The 20,616-nt window shown below is 46.4% G+C and overlaps 1 long non-coding RNA gene across 1 annotated transcript in view; it reads left to right on the top strand.

The window, feature by feature from the left end:
• LOC138526028 (uncharacterized) overlaps positions 1–20,616 on the top strand; it is a 134,111-nt gene that overhangs the window by 89,214 nt on the left and 24,281 nt on the right. The window contains exon 2 of the long non-coding RNA XR_011283465.1: positions 13,246–13,364. This is a non-coding gene — a long non-coding RNA (uncharacterized lncRNA). The remainder of the gene's footprint in view (positions 1–13,245; positions 13,365–20,616) is intronic.

Here is a 20,616-nt window from a genome sequence, read left to right as displayed (position 1 = left end):
GGGGTCAGTGAATTCTACCATGTCTTAAATGAAAGCCCATAAAATCACTTTTAAACTGCAAAGTTTTTACATTTTTACAAAGGCTTGCTGCAGAGAGAAACGTCTTTACATTTGTATTCATAAATAGTCTTTGCCAGCAAATGGCAGTCATTTGTCTTTCACTGGACCATTTTGTTCTTTCTTCAGCTGCCACCAACTGTCATTTCTTAAAGAGCAAGGTGGGGGTTTCTCATCTGGATTGAAGGTTTATTGCCCCTTCCCCACTTCACACTTCCTTGTCCTGGAAATTCCATTGTCAGTGGGTTCAGCCTAGACTAGATTCTGTCCAACCTAATCATTATCACTGGGGTGTTAGTATCTGCGGAGAGAGGCCCTCCTGTTGGTCGCATCCCCCCAAGCAGAAACCTATTTTTCATTTGGAACTTGCAAAAACCAGCCCATATAGTTTAACAGTTTTACTTTCCTATATTTGGTCCTGAATTAAACACAATCTATACTTTCTAGTTCAAATCTAAGAAATGTTTACTAATGACCAGAGTGCACAGATCTAGGCTTTGATCAGCTGACCCATATCAGATTATTCTATTCCTACGTCCACAATTACCCACAAGCTATTAACTTAGAGATATTTGTCCATTTCTAATGGCCATTCAAATTTGGTATAAAGCTCAAATAAGATGACAAAATATTTTATGTCCAAAGCTACTTCAACAATGTATGTGTTGTGAGCATGACTGTTAACAGAAATAAGAAATAAGACTTTGAAACTAAAATGTTTTTCCTTCTACTACCCCTCTTACCCTTTCTCTCCCCCATCTCTACCTTTTTGTACAACCCCTTTCAAAACTCCCCGATTTCCCCCCTCCCTTAATCTCTGTCACACCGATGACTCTGCAATTGGACATGCATGTGCATTTACATGTATCATTGTCATGAACATGTGAAAATGATTTGGTTTGTGTTCTTGAACATGTTTGTATACATTTGACTTTTTCTTTAATTTATCTCACATTTTTATGGTGCACCATTCTGCCCACATTTGGTTCAATTATTTTACAGACTTGCCCTGATTTGAAAAAGACACAGAGTTTTTGAAACACGTGCTATTACAAAGGGACTCTATCACAAATAAATACTTACCACCCTTTTTGACTGAAAGGACTTTTATAACTTAATAGAACTAGTATGAATTGAGAGTCAGTCAGACAAATGAGTATGGTGCAGTAAGGGGTGTGTGAGAAACTCAGTTAAAACCTGAATGAAACAAGCCAGTTGAATAAAATAACCCATGTGTGTATTTTCCCCAGCAACAAACCCCTTCACATTGCTATATAATGGCAGGCTTGCAAAGCCCATTTTACATGTATGGTGAAAAGCTGGCATTTCTTTTTAAATTCGGTTTTGCATCTCCCTCTGGATTCCCACACTGTCTTGCAGCTATAGTTATTTTCTTGTATGCAGGAGTTTTGTTTGAAGCAGAGATTCCTTGAAATTGACATGGCTCATATAGCTGGAGTTTCTTTGAACTACTGAGCTTTGATACTTTATGAAGAAAATGAACGCTTTTCCCATGCGGGTAAAAGTGGAGATCCTTGATTTTTCTGAGAGTTGATTACACAGGGCCTGTCATTCAGAAATCATGTCTGGTTATGAGATATACTGGGCATGGGCAGGGCCTTATTAATCACAGTGGTTTAAGGAAGAACAGATGGAAATAACATCAGAGTAGCATTTTTTAAAGGTGAAAAAGTTTCATTTTTAATGGGGATTTTGGGCTTGCAGCAAGGCAACGCTGCTTTTTCACTTTATTCCATTTGTATATGTCAGAACACACTGGCACGCTCCCTCATTGTGTCCCCTTATTCCGCCCTGCCCAATGTATGCTTGGCAAGACGGTGCAGCCATCTTTTTGTTGCTGCAAAATGCAGTTTTGAGTCCATGGTGCTCGTAGGAGCCAGCACAACCATTTTGCTGTTTCTGTGCAAATGCAGCTTGGTTTTGGCGAAATTCTGTTCAGGGGGTCAATGTAGCCCACGCAACCAAAACAGAAAATACCAGGACGAAGAAGAGCACAGAAGACATGAAGATTACTGACTGTGCTTGTACTGGTACGAGGTGGCCCTGAGGAGGCATAGAGATAAAGGTGTCAAAAGAAACAAAAGACTTTGACAATCCACCAGAGCGGGACTGGAAACAATGTATACGAATAAACGTTTGACTAAAGAACTTATCAAGCCTAGCCTGGAGAAGCAGCAGCGGCGGAGACTGCCCTGCACGGGAGTATCGAACCTGGATGACAGTCCCGAGGAAGAGAAGAATGCAGGATGCCGGTGAGCAGCTGAGAGAATCCGCCCGGGGTCTCGCTGGAACGGACCCAGGCACGAGATCGAGGAGAAGCAGGGATGAGCGCAGCGAGTGCTCCAGATAAGATTTTGAGGTGGGAGTATTTTACTCCCTGTTTTTAAACTTTGAGAGTAAATGTGATTTTAATAGAGTAAAAATGACTTTTCTCCTTTGCAAGAGAGTAAAATGTATGTGACATCCAGCGACGCATGCACAAACTGTATGGAAATCCTTACCGTACGGCAGCTTTCTGCATTGTGACAGAATACACCTTTTATTATTTCTCTAAGGTCTGGCCATTTGATCTCTCCTGTATATATTTAAATGTTGAAATCACAAAAACCTGGCTGGCTTCAGAGAAATACATTCTGTTTCAGAGGTGGCTTGCAATTACATCCATGTAGATAAAAATCAAAAGAAGTCTTCTGGTTTCTGTCAAGTAACCTGACCTTTGCACTGCCCTCTGCTCTAAACCTGTGTGTAAATGTACGCAGGAAAATAAAAAAGCTGTCGTATTTGCAAGATTTTCATGCGTAAAAAGGCTTAGTACGCACCTTATCTGGAGGCCTGAGCGCAGCTGCAGACCGAGAAGTCTCACCGAGAGATGAACCTCAGTCCCAGGAAGCCCCGGTGACGTACCAAAGCCCTAGTGAAGGCAAAAGGTAGTACAGGAGACCCAGAGGGGGCATGGAGTTGCAAGAGGGGGCAGACTCAGGTGATTCTCCCTCGGCTCGTGAGCAATGATACAGCTGTTGGGCCTTTGAAGGGCCAGTTGTTCGTCCAAACTAATCTTCCTCATAGCAATGGCAGAGATAAGCCAGCATATGAGGACCTCTTCCTTGTTGCAGTGGCCCCTGGCCTTGTTGTGAACTATATATATATTGATTGATTGATTTATAAAGCGCTTTACACCAAGGCGCTGTACAGTGGAACCACATAATACATAAAACATCAACAATAACGGTGGAAGCAAAATTACATTATGAATCATTCAACAAAGCAGTGAAAATAGCAATTAACTGGAGGGGAGAGGGTGAATAGGGGAGTGGGACTGGGCGGGGGGAGGGGTGGTGATGAGTTGGAGGAGGGAAATGGGAGGTGGGAGAGGGGAGAGAGATAGTCAGGGGAAAGAATAAGGGGGGAGGGGAAGCAGAGAGGGGGTGGGAGGTTTTAAGGAGGAGAATGGATGAGGAGGGACTTAAGGGAGGTGCGGAATGAGGAGAAGGTCAGGGTGGAGCGGATTGCGAGAGGGAGTGAGTTCCAGTGCAGAGGCGCTAGGAGTTGGAAGGAGTGGAAACGGGAGAAGGCACAGGGGAATGGAGGTACAGTGAGAAGGAAATGGTCAGCAGATCGAAGGGAACGGGAGGGGGAGTAGAAAGAGAGGAGGGAGGAGAGATAAGGAGGAGCAAGACCATGGAGGGATTTGAAGACAAGGCAGAGAAAGTAACATTTTAGCTGGGAGTGAAATGGTAGCCAGCCAAGGTAAGAGAGCCAAGTAGAGATGGAGTCACGGGAAGTAAGGAGACATAGGGTACGAACAGCAGAGTGGTAGATGATTTAAAGGGGGCAAGATGAGATGTAGGTAGTCCAAAGAGTAGAGAAGAGCAATAGAAGAGGCGGGAGAAGATGAGGGAGGAGATTAGGAGTTTGGTAGCTTGGAAAGTGAGGGAGGGACGGATTTTGCGAATGTTGTAGAGGTGGTATCGACAAGTGCGAGAGGTGAGGGAAATATGTTGGGAGAAGGAGAGAGAGGAGTCAAAGAGAATGCCTAAATTACGATCTTGGGGAGAGATAGGGAGATTAGAGGGAGGAAAGTGAATGAAAGGGGGAGGAGAGGGAGCAGGAAGAGAGTTGGAGGGAAAGAAAAGGACTTTGGTCTTGTCGGTGTTAAGAGAGAGAAAGCAGGAGGACATCCAGTTCTTAATGGCAGTAAGGCAGGAAGAGAGTTTTTGGTGAAGGTCAGTTGAGAAGGAGGAGAACGAGAGAAAGAGTTGAGTGTCATCGGCATAGAAATAGTGGGAGATGCCAAACGAGGAGATAATAGGGGCAATGAGGGAGGTGTAAAGAGAGAAGAGGAAAGGACCAAGCACAGAACCTTGGGGTACACCGCAATCAAGAGGAAAGGTAGGAGAGGTCCGGCCACCCCAGGATACAGCAAAGGAGCGGGAAGAGAGGTAAGAGGATAACCATTTGAGAACAGAGTCTTTGAACCCGAAAGAGGAAAGAGTGTGGAGAAGAAGGGGATGATCGACAGTGTCAAAGACTTCGGAGAGATCAAGGAGAATAAGGATAGAGGATTGCTTGGCATGGCGAGCAGAGAGGAGGGAGTTAAGGATAGAGGTGACAGCAGTTTCAGTGGAATGTTTGGGACGGAAGCCAGATTGGGAGGGAGGTAGGAGAGAGGAAGTAGTACCAAAGGATGAGAGCTGAGAGTAGGCAAGGCGCTCAAGAAGCTTAGAGAGGAATGGGAGAAGAGAGATAGGTCTGAAGTTAGAGGTAAGAAGTGGATCAGCAGAAGGTTTCTTCAGAATAGGAATAATCGGTGCATGCTTGAAAGCAGAGGGAAAGGTTGCTGAGGAGAGGCAGATGTTGAAGAAGGAGGGAAGTTAGTTAGGGGATAAGAAGAGGGTAGATCTTAGGGATAAGAAGGGAAGGCAGAGGGTCAGATGGGGTAGACGTGGGGTGGGCTTTGGATAGACGGGCGGAGACATTGGAAGGGGAGATGGGTAAGAAGATGGACATGAAGGATGAGGGAAGAGAGGGGGGGAGGAGGAGAGGGTAAATCAGAGGGGGTGTTGATTTTTTGCCGAAGGGTGAGAATTTTGGAGGAGAAGTAGTTAGCAAAGTCAGAAGGAGAGAGTGTGGAATTGGAGGAGGGATCAGGAGTGGGAGGAGAGAGAAGACGAGGGAGAGTTTGGAAGATACGACGAGGGTGGGTGGCTTGAGATTGGAGTAGGTTAGAGTAGTAGGAGGATTTAGCCGAGGCAAGACAAGAATTGTAGAGTGCGTGGTAAGAGAAGTAAGAGGTTTGCTTAGAAAGCAAGGGAGTTTTGAGCCGGAGTCTCTCCAGACGTCTGAGAAGGCGCCGCATAGGGAGGAGATGAGGAGAAAGCCAAGGTTGAGAGGGTTTCCGGGTTGGATGGAAGAGAGAAAGGGGCTAAAGTTGATCAAGGGCAGAGGAGATAGAGGGGGAAAGGGAGGCTAGAGCATCATTTGCAGAAAATAAAGCAAAGTCTTGGAGAGTTGGAAGAGAAGAAGAGCAAGTGTCTATAAAGAGGGTAGCGTTGAAGTTACGAAAGTCACGCCGTGAGTAGATTGGAGGGGAGGAATTAGCAGTAGAGGAGTGTGAGAGAGGAGAAAGGGAGAAAGAGAGTAAGGCATATATATCCAACTATATTGGAGTGTGCAGACCAATACCAAGAGAAAAGGGAGTCATTCTCCTGGCCCAGAAAGTTGAGTTGTACAAAGGATGTGCTGGAACCAAAAGCCAAGGGAAGGGAGTCATGCCCCATGGCAACCAGAGAACATTTCTGGGAACAACACACAAATATCAGGAGAAGGAGGTCATTCTCCTGGTCTAGAAAGGTGGGTTGTACAAGGTTTGTTGTAACTTCAAACCAGGTGAAGGGAGTCATTCCCACTGACATCCTTTTTGCAAGAGAACATTTTTTAAACACCACCTGAATATCAGTAGAAGGAAGTCTTTAACCTGAAGAAGGATCTTTCTTTTGGATTTTATTATTCTTTAGTTGTAGTGTAAGGGATTGAAGTAGGTTATGACACATTATGGTGAAGTTTGATTTTGAGGGACATTCTGACAGATCCTTTACTATTAATGTGAGGCAGGGTACCCGCTCTTAGAAGATAGGGATAGTTAGTGTTTCTTTTTAGAATATATAAAGGTCAGCCACCATCATGCCACCCTTGTGTCAGCATCCTTCTTTGACATCCTTACAACCCACAAAGCATCCATTGGAAGATACTCCATGTAGACCCCCAAAAAGGAGAATTTAGGGACAGTTAGGGATATGTTCACTTATTCAAATGTTTCCCTTCATTGAATTCAATGAAGCCCCTAAAATATATGTTATAGACTTGGACTTCAGACTGATTTCTGGGTGAGTGATGACTTTTCAGCCTTATTCATGTGCTGCACCTATGTTGTATGGTGTGAACTGGTAGCCCTTCTGGCTCCCAGAGCAAGTATAGCTTCTCCCGTTTCTTTTTACCTTTGTGGTTTTAATGTAGCTGAACCTGCCTTGAGTGGGATGCTGCACTGAGGTTTTACGTCCCGTTTTCTTTAACTTTTTGGTAACGTTTGCAACTCTTTTTGATGTATATAGAAATGGCTGATGGAAGTGAACTTAATTACATTTTCTTTTTTTTTTATGGTGCACTACTGTGCAACAGTGTTTGTACAGCGATAACGTGTTTGCGAGTTCCATGTATTGAAAATAACTCCTCACAGTGCATGTACTGTTATTTGTGCCTTCTTGCTTTTGTCCATCTTCGTGCCCTTTGTGCCAGGAATGGCCATGTATGGTAACCCACTTTCGCAGGGTCTAGCCTTGGACTCCTGGTCAGTGCTCTGTGCGTTTGAATTGGCTCAAACTGGGTCTTGGTGCTATCTTGTCCACATTCCAGCTAAGGGATGTTCGTTGCTGGACAAAAGTGGGTCAGCTTGCCGTCCATCAATGGACAGCAACTGTCAATTTGAATGGTGCAGATCCTTACCATTGAAGGCTTGGGGTTGCCACCATCCTAGATTTGGGATATAAGAAGTTGGTATGAGCCAATTTTGATTTCACCCACTGGGACCAAGAGTCTGAACACTGAGAACATCATGAAGGAACGCCGGGGGCTGCAACTGCGTACAAGCATTGCCAAAGGGAACCTCTTGCCTATCTTAAAGTGACAAGGAGAGCTCTTCACTGTGTGCCTTACTCCCATAGACTGCTGGCCTAATGCGTCTGAAGCCCTGTACAGCTCTCCTAGTCTCCATGGACCTTCAGAAGTGTCACTGGTACTCGGACCATCCTATAAGAGGACACCATTGCTGCCTGGGCATCGTCTCACTTTGCAGCTTGAGATTCAGCAGATCCATTAGTCATTGGACTTTAACCTGGTTACCTGCTGCTGATACTGCTATCCGCCATGGAGAGGTTCCTGCTTGGAGCCTCCGTTCAACCACCTGTGCTGTCTAGCCTGCCTGACCCTGTGCACAATCACCAAAGCAAGATGCCATGACTGAAGATTCCAGGGGGTCCTCCAATGTCATGGCAGTTGCTGCCCATTATTAACATCAGTCCTTTCCAGCTAGTGGGTCACATGAACTGATCAACCTGTGAGAGGCTTGCACCAATGCTAGTCCAGCCTAAACCCGATACCAAAATCAACCACTGCACCCGGGACCTCTGCATCTCCTGCAACTGGACCAAAGGCATTAGTAGTTGTCCTCAGCCGCCCCTACTTACCTAGGGTTTGGTTGTCTTCAAATTAAATTAAGGATCTGAGACTGAGATAGCATTCCACGCTTGAATCCCCTCTTCCGTTAGGGATTAAACTGTCATAAAGCCTCATCCCTACAATGACCCCTACCTAACTGTGGGGGGTGGAGTTCTGGTCTAGGAATCCCTTCCTGTGGACCCGGCAATGAGTAGGAATTAAGAGTTGCACCATGCCTTTTCAGGAAAAGATTTTGTTTAGACCAAAGTATGAAAAGTCCTTGCAGGCCCACTAAGAATTATTCTAACCACACACTAGCAATGATTTTGGGAAATTCTTCTAATGTGGCCTGTCTCAGCCCTCCCAAAAAATCAGGAGTGTGGAGTTATTTTACATCAGAAGAACCAGCAGCACATCTTGCTACCCACCACATATGCAAAAAATGTGTCCTGCGAGGGCAGACGGATACCAATTTAGGCATCTTTTGTCACTCCATATGAAACGCCTGCCTCAGCTGGATACCTGGCAAAAGGAAAGGTGGGCAGGCCCGGACGTTTCCAATCCCTTAACTACAGGCAGTGGGTACATTTGCACCACCATTCTGCACTATTACATCAGAGAATCTTGCTGATTCAAAGTTTTTCACAAAGTCTTAGGGAACACCACCGCTACCTGCCTATCCAATGGCACACGGTCACCTTACTTTCCCCTCAATAGGTCAACCCACGATTTCTGAGGCTTTTGATCATCCTTCTAAATGCCTAAAAACCTGTTTTAGAATCGTTCCTCTTTATGGTGAACTCCCCTCTCAAATCTCAGACTTTTGATTGGGTGGCTGGATTCAACCCTTTAGTATACCTGTGGAAAACCGATAGGGCAGGTTGAACCTGCCTGGAAAACTGAACCTTCCAATGGGGCACGTGTTGGGAAGTTCAACCACCCTAATATTGGTATCCTTCAGAGGAATAGGTTTGGCTATAGCGTTATATGCCAGATCGGGATGAGGAGTAATGCAACAAGGAATGCTTGATTCACCAATGGGCACCGCTTTCATAGAAATGGGCCCCGCTTTAATAAATCCAAACTGGTCCTTCAGTTGTTAGGCTAAAACATCTAGGAAGGAGGCAGGCAGTGGAGATTGGACTGCTTTGTGTTTGAGGTGTTTAGTTAAAGAGTATTCAATGATAGAACCTGTGGATATGCCTGGCAAGGGAGCGATCACCTTTGAGCATCAAGCTGTTCAGAGCTATTTAGCTCCTGCTCGTAGCCCTGTTTAATATTTATTTATTTATTTGGGTTTATTCAGCACTACTGTGGACATCTGCAGTAGGCACGGCTTCCCATCCATGCACTCTAGAACGCACCTACGGCTATGGCAAATTCAATCTAGCTGGTAACATAACTTTTGCACTGAAACACCAGACATGCCGCAACACCTCTGCCATTAGAATACAGCGACAACCTATGACTAATTCGGTCTAGCTGGGTACGGATTGAGTCTCCTGCACTAGCGCTCTGTCCTGACCACCCTCAGCACCTGCCCACATACCTGACCCCTTGGTCTGCGTACTGGAGCCTAGCCAGCCCTCCTAAATCCTAATTTCGGGCAAATGCACACACACATCTTAAGTCTCCTCTTAGAACTTTTCGTACACCTGGACTTTGGTGCCCGAGGGCATTCCTACTACAAAGTGTGAGGCCAAATAAATGGGAAAAGGCGCTATATAAATGGACAACTACAATGCAATACAAAACACCCATGCAATCTGATGATCGCTTCAGAGTGCGACAGCCCACAGAACAGATGCAGGGGAGGCAGGAGAATGTTTGATAATAAAAAGTCTACCAGAAAAGAAGAATCCTGCAGTATCCTCAGAAACGCAAGCATTCGTTTTCGTGGCGAAGATGGGTGACCAGAACCACAAAACGGTGATCTCCCAGACGTTGTTTTGAGAATCGTGATACCTATAGGAGGGCGTAGGCTTCTGATTATAGCAACACAAACTGCTAGGTGCCCATTTTGACTCTCCATGCCATACTAATTTACCTATGTCAGATTAAGTGCGTGTGTTGGAAACGTGTACAAAGGTGCATCATCAGTCCCCCCATTGGCTATGTGCTAAGTGTACATGTGTATATTTATATTCAAAGTTTACCGCTGGCTCCTGTCCCCAACATGATTTTGCAAAACTGCCTACCATGGACTAAAGAACCCACACAGTGCAATTAAAAATACAAACAGTGGCGAGCTTTTGAAGGCGATGTTTTGCCAGTGTGACAGAATTCTGTACGATGGAAGTGTTCCAGCTTCCACAGGATGCTGTTACATGAGTGAGTGAAACCGATAATTAATGTGCTGGTAATCTGGGGCAGTGTGTCTGCAATAAATTAAGGTTGTTTTGCAATTAGAGAGATGCACGCAGCTGAAGAGACACATTACATATGCACTAATTAAATAATTTGTCACCTCTTTGTGCAACAAACAATATAGCCTGTGCACGTAGCATGCCGCCATACCTGGCATGGCTGCTCAGCTACCCGAAATACAGAAGGAACAGATTGCAACGCCATGTTTATCTGATGTAACAGTGACTGCAGGGCAAACGGGGTCTCATTAAAGTAACTAGCATTTAGTTTAGCTCATTTCAAAATGTCAGGGTGCTAGCACCTGCTTATTAATAAGACTGAAGAGACTGCAGCTTTTCCACAGATAATCGACGATGAGATGTTTCGATGAACTGGATTATTATTCTTAGTATTGGATGGAATTGCGTGGGGTGGGGCTGGGGGTGGAGACCTGTTTTTATTTACTCTCATAAAACACTAGCAAGAAGCAATTTCTGTGTTATGTTCTGCTTTTTTGAGATTATGTTTACAACATTTCCAAATCCCAGAATCGCTATGAGGCCACCATATGTGCAGGAATGGGGCGTAATTTTCGGGGGGGTGGTGGGGGGGGCAAGGGTGTTTGTCCCCCCAACTTTTGTGGCACGCCATTTTGACCCACTCATTTCAAAAGGGCTCCTTTCATTTAATGTCATGTCCGACCCCGCCCCCCCTCCCCTACCCCGCAACATATTCAGCAACGTTACTCCACTGTGTGTGGCGCTCCAGACTGCAACTACACAGAACCTAATGTCCACAGAGAGGCTGCGTCTCACCATTCCACGTCATGCCCGTGAAATTTCGTCCAGTACGAAGAGGTTGCACTGTCTCAAGTGTGGATCCAGCGTTTCGGAACACACCCTTACTCAAGGATTCACACCAACATTGTTGTTCCTGCCGCGTTCTAAGCCCATTTTTTAAGATATACCATATATATGTTTTACGCTGTTTTGTTGCGCCCTCAAATGGGGGTTTTTAACACTTTTAAAATAAATGTGATTGATGGATTCATGGCATTGTGTTGCTAAGGTTGCACTCTTGTGCTTCCCCATGGCCACCTTAATGCTCAAAATCTTGTGTTAGCGACTTTTATTTTATTACGTTTACATTGCATTAAATTAGGATAACGTTTGACAAGACAATAAACATAAGAAGCAGCTTTTCGATGAATTTGTCTGTTTAGTGAAAATTGCATTTTCAAAGTTTAACGAGTATTTTTTGGTCTTTGGAAATTAAACTGTCTGTAAGAATTGGACAGAGAAGCGACATCACGCACAATGGAGGAAGAGTATAACAACAACGGTACAGGGAAATCGGAGAGGCAATGCCACTGGTTGAAGCCAAATACTTTCAGTCCGAAAAATGTTTTTAATTGCAAATTATTTGGTACTGGCCAGTCGTAGGGTGAAATGTATTCCATCAGAGGGTATGCCAGTGTGATAAAAACAAGGGCAAAGAGAACCAGGCTACTCCGCACAGGAATAAACATACAGTTTGCATGCAGAAAAACAAATAGATGTCCGGCTCTAAGTTGTAATTGTAATTGGTTATTTATAACGCACTTAATAGCCAGAGGTTTCTAAGCGTGGACCTGGGGATCAAACCTGTGTTGCGCGGCACCGCCTAGCTTCCAAGGCGAGCGCGCTGCTCCATAGCTACCCTCCCGGCCCAGTTGGAACATTTTGTAGGTATACAAGTAAAGATAAAATAAAAGAATGCCAGAATTGCAACTGTTGGAGGGGTATGCCAGAGGTTTTGAAGGTTACTACGGCTCACCCGTTCAGCTCCACAGAGCCCAACAACCCAGCTCCCAGAATAAACAGAGAACTCATCCAAGGACAACTTAGAACTATTGTTTATTACAAAAACTGACAGGAATCATACAGGACATTCAAAAGATCTCCAGAATCACCAATCCAACAAGCATGTCACCCGGTTTTGATAGAGAATGGCGTCCGCACCTGGCCCTGCCCCAAAAACCTATTGCCTATGTTAATTGGGTGCTCGGATTGGTAGGAAGAATGGATCGCCGATATACATCTTACTCTATTGGACCTTCAATGTCATGTGGCTGGCCTGCCCCTTCCCCATTAAACTGTCTATTACATTGTTGCAGGGGTGCAAGATTACCATTGGCCCTTGCCCCCTGCCATCCCTCCCCGATTTCTGTCCCCTGATTGGCCTAAGCTGGTCTCCTTAGGCCTAGGACCCAGTTTGGTTCTCAACCCTCTGTGCACCTCTTCAAGATGTTGTGAAACGACTATGGGCCTGATTCACAGAAGCGTTTTACAATTGTGCAATCCCATAGGAAAAGGTTCTGTGAATCAGGCTCTATGTCTTTCTAATGTATCTGTTAGCAATACCACTTTTGCTGGTATTAGCCAATTTGAACGATATATATTTTTTTTTACCATATGGCCCATTTGACCAAATTTAGGCTGCACAAAATGATTGTACAACCAAAATTTCAGTGAAATGGGCCAAAATGGTTCCATTATAGTGAACAAGGGGAATGGGGGTGCTATAATGTCCCTCCCCTTGCTCGCTATAATGGGAACAGTGTTGCAGGGGTATCCCCCGCTTCCAGGACATTGGAAGTGGGGATTTAAATTTTTAAAAGAAAACAGAGTAAGGGACCCTGCGTCATCAGTTATGACCCACGTTGCAGGGACGGAACTGACGCCGCAAGCTGAGATGTAAAGCAGATATTGAAAGGTACGTGGGGGGGAGGAGGTGGGGAAGTATTTGGGGAGGGTGAGGGGGGGTAAATTGGTATGATTTTGGCCATGGCAAAATTGGGTTTGCGGCGAAATTGACTATGGTCAAATCCACTGCGAACAATTATGCCACAGTCAAATCATACCTATCCCTTTTGCCTATGAGAGTGCTCTCCTTGTTGCAACATTGTTAACTTGTTTGTGCTTCGCTTTTCCTCTGGGTGGCTGAGAGCGGTTCATCTTCCCACCGCAGGAGAATACCCATTGTCTAGCTCGGCTGCATCATGTGGTTGAGGACCACAAAATCGATCTCTTCACTTCTGCAATTATGAGGATTTATTCTGTTTTACTGCAGGTGGTTCCTTGTCGTCTTAAGTTTGGAATGTGCTGCTTGTCTCTGACCTTGGCTGTGAGCCCTGACCTTCCTGCTTTGTGCAGCCTGGTTCTGCGTTTCTCTCATCTCTTGTCCCACGGGTGAGTCCTTATGTGTTTTTCAATTATTATACTTCGATTTCTGCACACTTATATAGTGCTATATTGCCTATAGGTTAGTCCTACTTGGTACTGCTAATCTCCTTATGTGATCCTGCAGTTCCAAAGGGTTAGTTGCCATAAGCATCTGCAAGCTTGCTCTGCATCTCTTCGTTGCGATGCGTTCAGCATTTCTGCACTTCGCTAATGAGAATAATAATAAAAGCTTTGACAGTATGTATATGTTTCTGTGTGCAATCTAAAGAACTGTGCAAGCATGTTCTTCATATACGAGTGTGTGTTTATTTAAAGCTGTGCATGGTTGAGAGTGTACTTCATGACTAACATGGCTACATGGTGGTGTCACTAGTGACGTCAGCACTGTGGTTTGTTGGCATTTTTAGTCAACATCATTTATCAAGGCATGCAGATCTACGACCACTGTTGAGGCCCCTGTATCCATAAAGGCATTACCTGGACAAAGTTGGAATGGTTGTCTGAAGGAATACCTCTCTGCATACATGTCAGTGACTGGTGCTCCTGGAGGTTGTCCGAATAATGAGTGGCTTTGTGCGTTCTGACTCTTCGGCTATCATTTTCATGGGGATGAGGGGGGGTATCCCATGGACCTTTTCTTCACCACTGTAAGCACTCATGGTGGCTCTGCAAAAATATTGCCAGTTTCTGCCCCTGTAAGGATACACGTGTGAGGACTTTGCCCAAATATTACCAGTATTTGCTCCTCTGTGGATACACCTGCTAAGGCTTTGCCCTAATATTTCCATCATTTGTCCTTATACGGATATGATGGCTATACCCAAAAATTAAAGCATTTTCCCTTCATGGCTTGTCACCAAAATGCCATAATTTCCCTTTTACAGCTATGATGACTGAGTCCAAATATTGCAAGCGTATGTGTTATAGTGTGCGAACCATAATTTGCACGTTTTTATTTTTAAGTACAGTTTGACCAATTTAATCACGTTCTTAGATGGTGACATCAATGGAGATGGTATGCAGCTCTCACTATGTGAGTAGAATAAACAATTCATCAATGTCTGATTGCCTAAAGTGAGATGAAGAGAGCCCTGATTTCCTAGGCGACATTAACATGTTTGGGCACGGATCGAGGTCCCACTGGATCTTTTTAAACCGTTGCCTCCCACATGAGCTCCTCATTTCAACAAACTGTTGACATTGTATGTTTGAAATCGGGAAATATTGTAATAATGTTTTAACAGAGGACACGGTAACCCGCTCCACTTATTGACCCATTTCCTGACTACATAGCTCAGCAAAGCTCTGGAAAAAAATGGGCGTGTCAGCCCCCACACACATTGAACCCAATCAGATTTCCAATCCCATACATTGGCCAGCATCACACATGCATTGCCCACACAAACTACCACCGCACCAACACACAGACTGCCTCCACACACATCTCCCCAACACACACTAACACTCCCCCCACATGCACACTGCCTCTACAGATCTGCACACACGGCCCCCTCATGGACACTGGGCCCAGACATAGACTGCCCCCACACACATACTTTCCCCACACATACACCTCACTCCACACACACACACACACACACACACACACACACACACACACACACACACACACACACACACACACACACACACACACACACACACACACACACACACACACACACACACACACACACACACACACACACACACAGACACACAGACACACAGACACACAGACACACAGACACATTCTAGCTACACACCCAGGCACATTCTACCTAAACACCTACATCCACTATTCCCTCACCCATTGACCCCTCACACGACCCTCACCCACTCTCCACACACACACACTGCCCCACACACTCACCATACATGCTCAGTGCCCACACACTGACGCTGCCATCACACACTGCACCACCACAAACACACTGCCCCAAAACACATAAACACTGCCCCTCACTCAGTTTGCCCACCCCCCAAAAACACCACTTACACCCCACCCACACTACCCTCACCTACGCCCCTCCAAATCGACAACACACATGCACTACCCCCAGGCACTGTGCCACCGGGCACATCACCTACAGAGACACTGTCCCACACAAACATTATCCCCCTGTCCCTCACAAACACACACACTGTGACTTCTCACACACACACACTGCCACTTCCCACACACAATACCACTCCCCCACACACAACCACCCCAACATACACTGCTGCTCTCTCACCCCCCACACATGCACTTCCCACTACACACTACCTCTCCTCAACAAACACACACTGCCCACACATTCACATTACCACCACACACTTACACGCATCCACTGCCCAAACATGCAGGAACCCACTTTCCCCTCACACTGCTCTAGAAATACTGTCCCCACACACTGCCCCACCACATTACCCCACTACATGCACCAAAACTACCCCCATGCACACTGCCCCACCCATGCAGACTGATCACACATGCACACTGTCCCCACAATGCACACTCTCCCCTCGGCAACAATCACACACTTCATGCACACACACACTGCTTCCACACATTCCTTGCACTCTTCATCTGCCCACATGCAATGCCTGCTGTCAAACAAAGCCCCCTACACACCACACTCACACTACCCCACCACTCACACTGCCCCCACACATATTGCACCCACTCAGACTTCCCATCACAAACATTGACCAGCATCATACATGCATGGCCCACACACACTAACACCGCACCCACATACAAACTGCCCAAACACAAAGCTCTCACAGACACATTATCACTCCCCCCACATGCACATTGCCTCTACAAATCTGCACACACTGCCCCCTCATGGTCCCACACATACATTACCCACCAACATTTATTTTCTCCAAACATACACCTCCCACTACATATGCATGCACACACTGCCCCACACCCAAGCACATTCTGCCTACACACCCAGGCACAATCTACCTACACACACCTGCACACTGTCCCCTCCAACCCATTGACCCCTCACACTTCCCTTACCCACTCTCCCCACACACACACACACACACACACACTGCCCCACAAACAGACCATACAAGTTCAGTGCCCACACACTAACCCTGTCACCACACACTACACCCTGTGAGGGGTCAGAAATGTGAGGCAGACCACGTTGTGAGGTTTTCTAAACATGTGCCATTTTGTCCGAATATTAGGTTGGATGAACACCTCACTATCCCTACCCTGACGAGGATTTCCCTGCCTAAAATAAATTAAAGGAAGCACTCTAACAAAGGACATCTGTCCCTCGCACCTAAATATACAACAAATAAACAAGGAAATACATGGCAGTTCAAAACAATAATGATTGAGTTCATGAAGTCTCTCTTGAGGACCTGGGTGAACCCCCCTTCCCCAGGTTTTAAACATGATTCTGCATCATAGTTCAAGAAAAGAACACAAGGAAATCCTGATTGGCAACCAAGTTTCAACATAGTCTGATGAAAGTTCAACAGAAACTTCAAACACATACATTATACGATTCCCCATCATCTTTGCACAGGCTTTTAGTTATTATATATATTTAATGGCAAACATGTGTCTTTTGGTCAGGATGATATCCCACTTTAACAACTCCAGGAAATATAACTGTTCTTCAGTAGCAACAGCCTTACTTGGCTCTTCCTCCAGTACTTCGAAACAAACAATGTCTATGTCAGGACCTCCTTGTAGCTCTTCTCCAACTTCCAGTTGGCCTGCTTCATTGCCAGCCTCCAATCTCCACATGTTTTCCATTCCGGCCTACTCCCCTGCCCAAACAGCTTTTCACAATAACACATGCTTTTTATTTTCAATGTCAACTGACATGAGGTTACAACAGCTTCACAGCATTCAACAAGTGACAGCTTCAAGAATCTGTGAAGACCGGAGTCACATTGATGCTCTTCAACACTTTTCTGTAAATGCTATTCCTTTCCTTGTGGATACTTGTGCCCAGAAGGGAAGCCTTTTTGCCACTCCTGTTTCCCCAGTTCACAAAAAACTAAAGACTGACGGGGATAAGGTATCATTCTACCTTTCCCCTGGTTTTCACAAGCTGTGGGTATCCCATTATGTACCAGATGTTGCATATAATATGGGCACTTAGTTCCAGAGTTGACATCCCTTGCATTATTTTATTTATTTCATTTATTGGGTATTTATAATGGCATATACACAATGTTTTTTGAGACACAACAAGACAAGAGGGTGGGGGAACAGGGAGGACAAAACCAAAAACGATCCTACTAGGCCTTGGGACATTCGGATTATGCAAGTGCAGTAAAGAGTAGTGCATGGAAGATGGGAGTGGGGGGAGTGCTGGTCAGGGCGTCGGAGTCTGTTAGAAAAGCAAGTGCCAGGGGAGGCCAGGTGGACAGAGCCAGGGGAAAGCAGAGAGTGTGGGGGAAGGAATGTTTACGAGCTAAGTGCGAGGTAAGGGGTTGGAAGAGTTACAAGAAGGCAGAGCTAGTGTGGGGGTAGGGGCCCAAAAGGGCAGTGCAGATTGAGGGGAAGGTGTCAGGCGAGACCACATGCAGGAGTAGACTGGATTAGGGGGGCCTGGTGCCCTGTAAGACTCTGAAGGAACCAGGCAGCCAGTCGAGAAGCAGACAGGGACATTGGCAGGGGAGGGGGAGTTAGAAGAGGAAGAGAAAAGGAGGGTCTTGAGAAGCTTCTGGAAACTTAAGGAGATCCAGTTCAAGTCTGAGAGGGATAGGGAGGCCATTCCATAGGGAGGCACCTGTGGAGGAGAGGGATCTACCCACCCCGCCCCCCACTCTCTGCTTGGAAAAGCATCTGATCTGCAGAAAGTTAGAGCTAGACGATCGAAGCGCTCTGGCAGGGAGGTATTTAGGGAGAGAGAGTTGGATGTAGAGGGGTGTCAGGCCCCAGAAAGCTTGCAGCAACCAGGAGCCAGTGGAGAGATTTTAGGGCTGGAGAAATGCAGTCCCTGAGCTTGCGGTCATGGATAAGCCTTGCAGTCCTATTCTGGAATAGTTATAGGGGGCAAAGGGAGGCGTTAGGAAAATTAAGGAAGATGCCGTTACAGTAGTCGAGACTGGAGAGGACCAGAGCTCTGGAGACATTGGGCCTCATTACGAGGCTGCCACCGGTATTGTTTTTTTTCCAGCACACAGAAATTGACAATTATCGGCTCCTTACGGCCTTGCCGGACCCGGTATTTGCCCATTCCTGGGCACCGGAAAACATTCTTCCCCATTCCCATTGAACCCTATAGGGCTCAATGGGAATGGGGAAGCCGGATGCGCCGGCACCGTTATCAACGGTGCCGGTGCATCCAACATGCTCTGCTCGCGGTTGCCGTTACTGCCGCCAGGTCAGACCTGGCAGCTGCAATTGCACCTGCGAGCAGAACTTGTAGTTTGCCGGTCCGGGAACTACGGCACCGGCATGCTTACCAGTACCATAGTTAAGGCAGAGGTTGTTAGCAGTGCACAATACAGGCAGTCAGGAATGAAAGAGGAAGAGGCAGACCAGGGAAGCTGGAGGGAGAGATGCGTGTCATCTACATTATACTGGAAGTTAGGAGAGAAGGTGGGGATCAAATGGGCTAGAAGGGCAAGGTAGATGTTGAAAAGTTAAGGTGAGAGGATAGAGCCACGAGGGACTCCGCAGGTGGAGGGTGAGATGGTGGACAGAAAAGGGCCCATTTGAACCTGTGAAGGTTGGTCCGAGAGGGAGGAGGACAACCAAGGGTATCACGTAGTCGATTTATCAGCATGATTGACCGTATCAAAGGCAGAGGAAAGGTCAAGAAGGCTGAGAATGGAAGGAGAGCTAGAATCGAGATTAGAGAGCAGGTCTTCATGTGTGTTCACTGGAGCAGTTTCTGTGCCTCTGGCTCCTCTGAAGCAGGACTTGCGGTTCTGGAGACAACCAGCAGATTCAGTGTGGTGGATAAGCAGGGAGATGGCTAGCTTTTCTAAAAGTTTGCCCAGAAAGGGGGTAATGGAGATAGGGTGATAGTTTGCTGGACAGGAAGGGTGGGCAGAGGGCTTTTTGAGGAGAGGATGTACAAGCGAATGCTTGAGGAGTGAGGGGAAGGATCCAGTGGCAAAGGAATGATTGCAGAAATTGGCTAAGATTGGAACAAGAGAGAAAATGTTGTCCTTGATAGTTCTGGAGGAGCAGGGGAGCACCTGTTTGGATGAGACTTTCATAGAGCGGATTTGTCTAGAAACCTCATCAGGTGTTATGGGAGAAAACAGGGAGAGTAGGAGGGGGAAGAGGGGGCCAAGGGAGGTCTGTGAGTGCGTGAGGGAGAAGGGTAAGGAGTAGAGGAGAGTGAGGACAAGATGTCCTGAGTTTTAGAAATTAAGTGAGAGGCCAGAGAAGTGCAGAGTGCCAGGGAAGGCAGAGGAGAAGTGGAGACTGCAGTAGGGTAGGCGGGTTGCTTGCATATTTTGAAAAGTTCTGCCATATTTTTAGCAGACATTGAGATGCAGGCTTGGATATAGGCCCCCTTCTTCGAGCAGATGGAGAGTCTGTATTGCTTTTGGAGCAGGCAGCAGGCCAGTTTGTCAGAGGATGTGCTCGAAGCTTGCCGCTTCTGCTCAGCTGTTCCTGCGCTTGCGTTTTAGAGCGCCAGGTCGGAGTCATACCATGAATTGCACTTGGAGGCAGGTTTAATGTGGATCCTCATGACAGGGGCAAGGATGTACAGAGTGTTGGAGATTGATAGTTGAAGGTTAGTGAGGGCTGTGTCATAGTGAGAGTCAGTGGCAGGAGGGGGGAGTGAAGGTGGCAGCGAAAGCGGCAGCTGACACTCGCTTCATAGGTCGAATGACGGAGAAGAAGGAGGCTGGCAGTGCAGGTGGCGGCTTAGCCGGGGGACCCAGGAGGTCCAGGTGAGAGGACAGGAGAGCATGATCACACCAGGAGAGGGGAGTAATGAGAGGGCTGGAGATGGGGATGTCTAAAGAGATGAGAGCATCCAAGGTGAGTCCCACTAAGTGTCCTACTAAGTGCATCGGCCCGGAGGGAAAAATGGAGAGGGAAAGAGAGTCACAGAGGTTGCGGAAGAGCTCAGAGGCCGTATCAGGGGAATTGAGGTGGATATTGAAGTCTCAGAGAACTAGAAGCTTGGAAGAGGAGGCAAGCAGATAAGAAGTGAGGTCATTCCATCCTCAGAGGAAGTGGGAGACCTGGCCAGGTGGCCTGTAGCTGGTAGCCAGAGTCAGGGAGAGGCCAGGAGAGACACCAAACCTGCAGACAAGGCAT

This window comes from Ambystoma mexicanum, chromosome 7p (assembly GCF_040938575.1).
Source record: "Ambystoma mexicanum isolate Mex_15411 chromosome 7p, UKY_AmexF1_1, whole genome shotgun sequence".
Lineage (NCBI taxonomy): Eukaryota > Metazoa > Chordata > Amphibia > Caudata > Ambystomatidae > Ambystoma > Ambystoma mexicanum.
The sequence above is the reverse complement of the archived record's forward strand: the minus strand, read 5'-3'. Positions and strand labels throughout refer to the sequence as shown.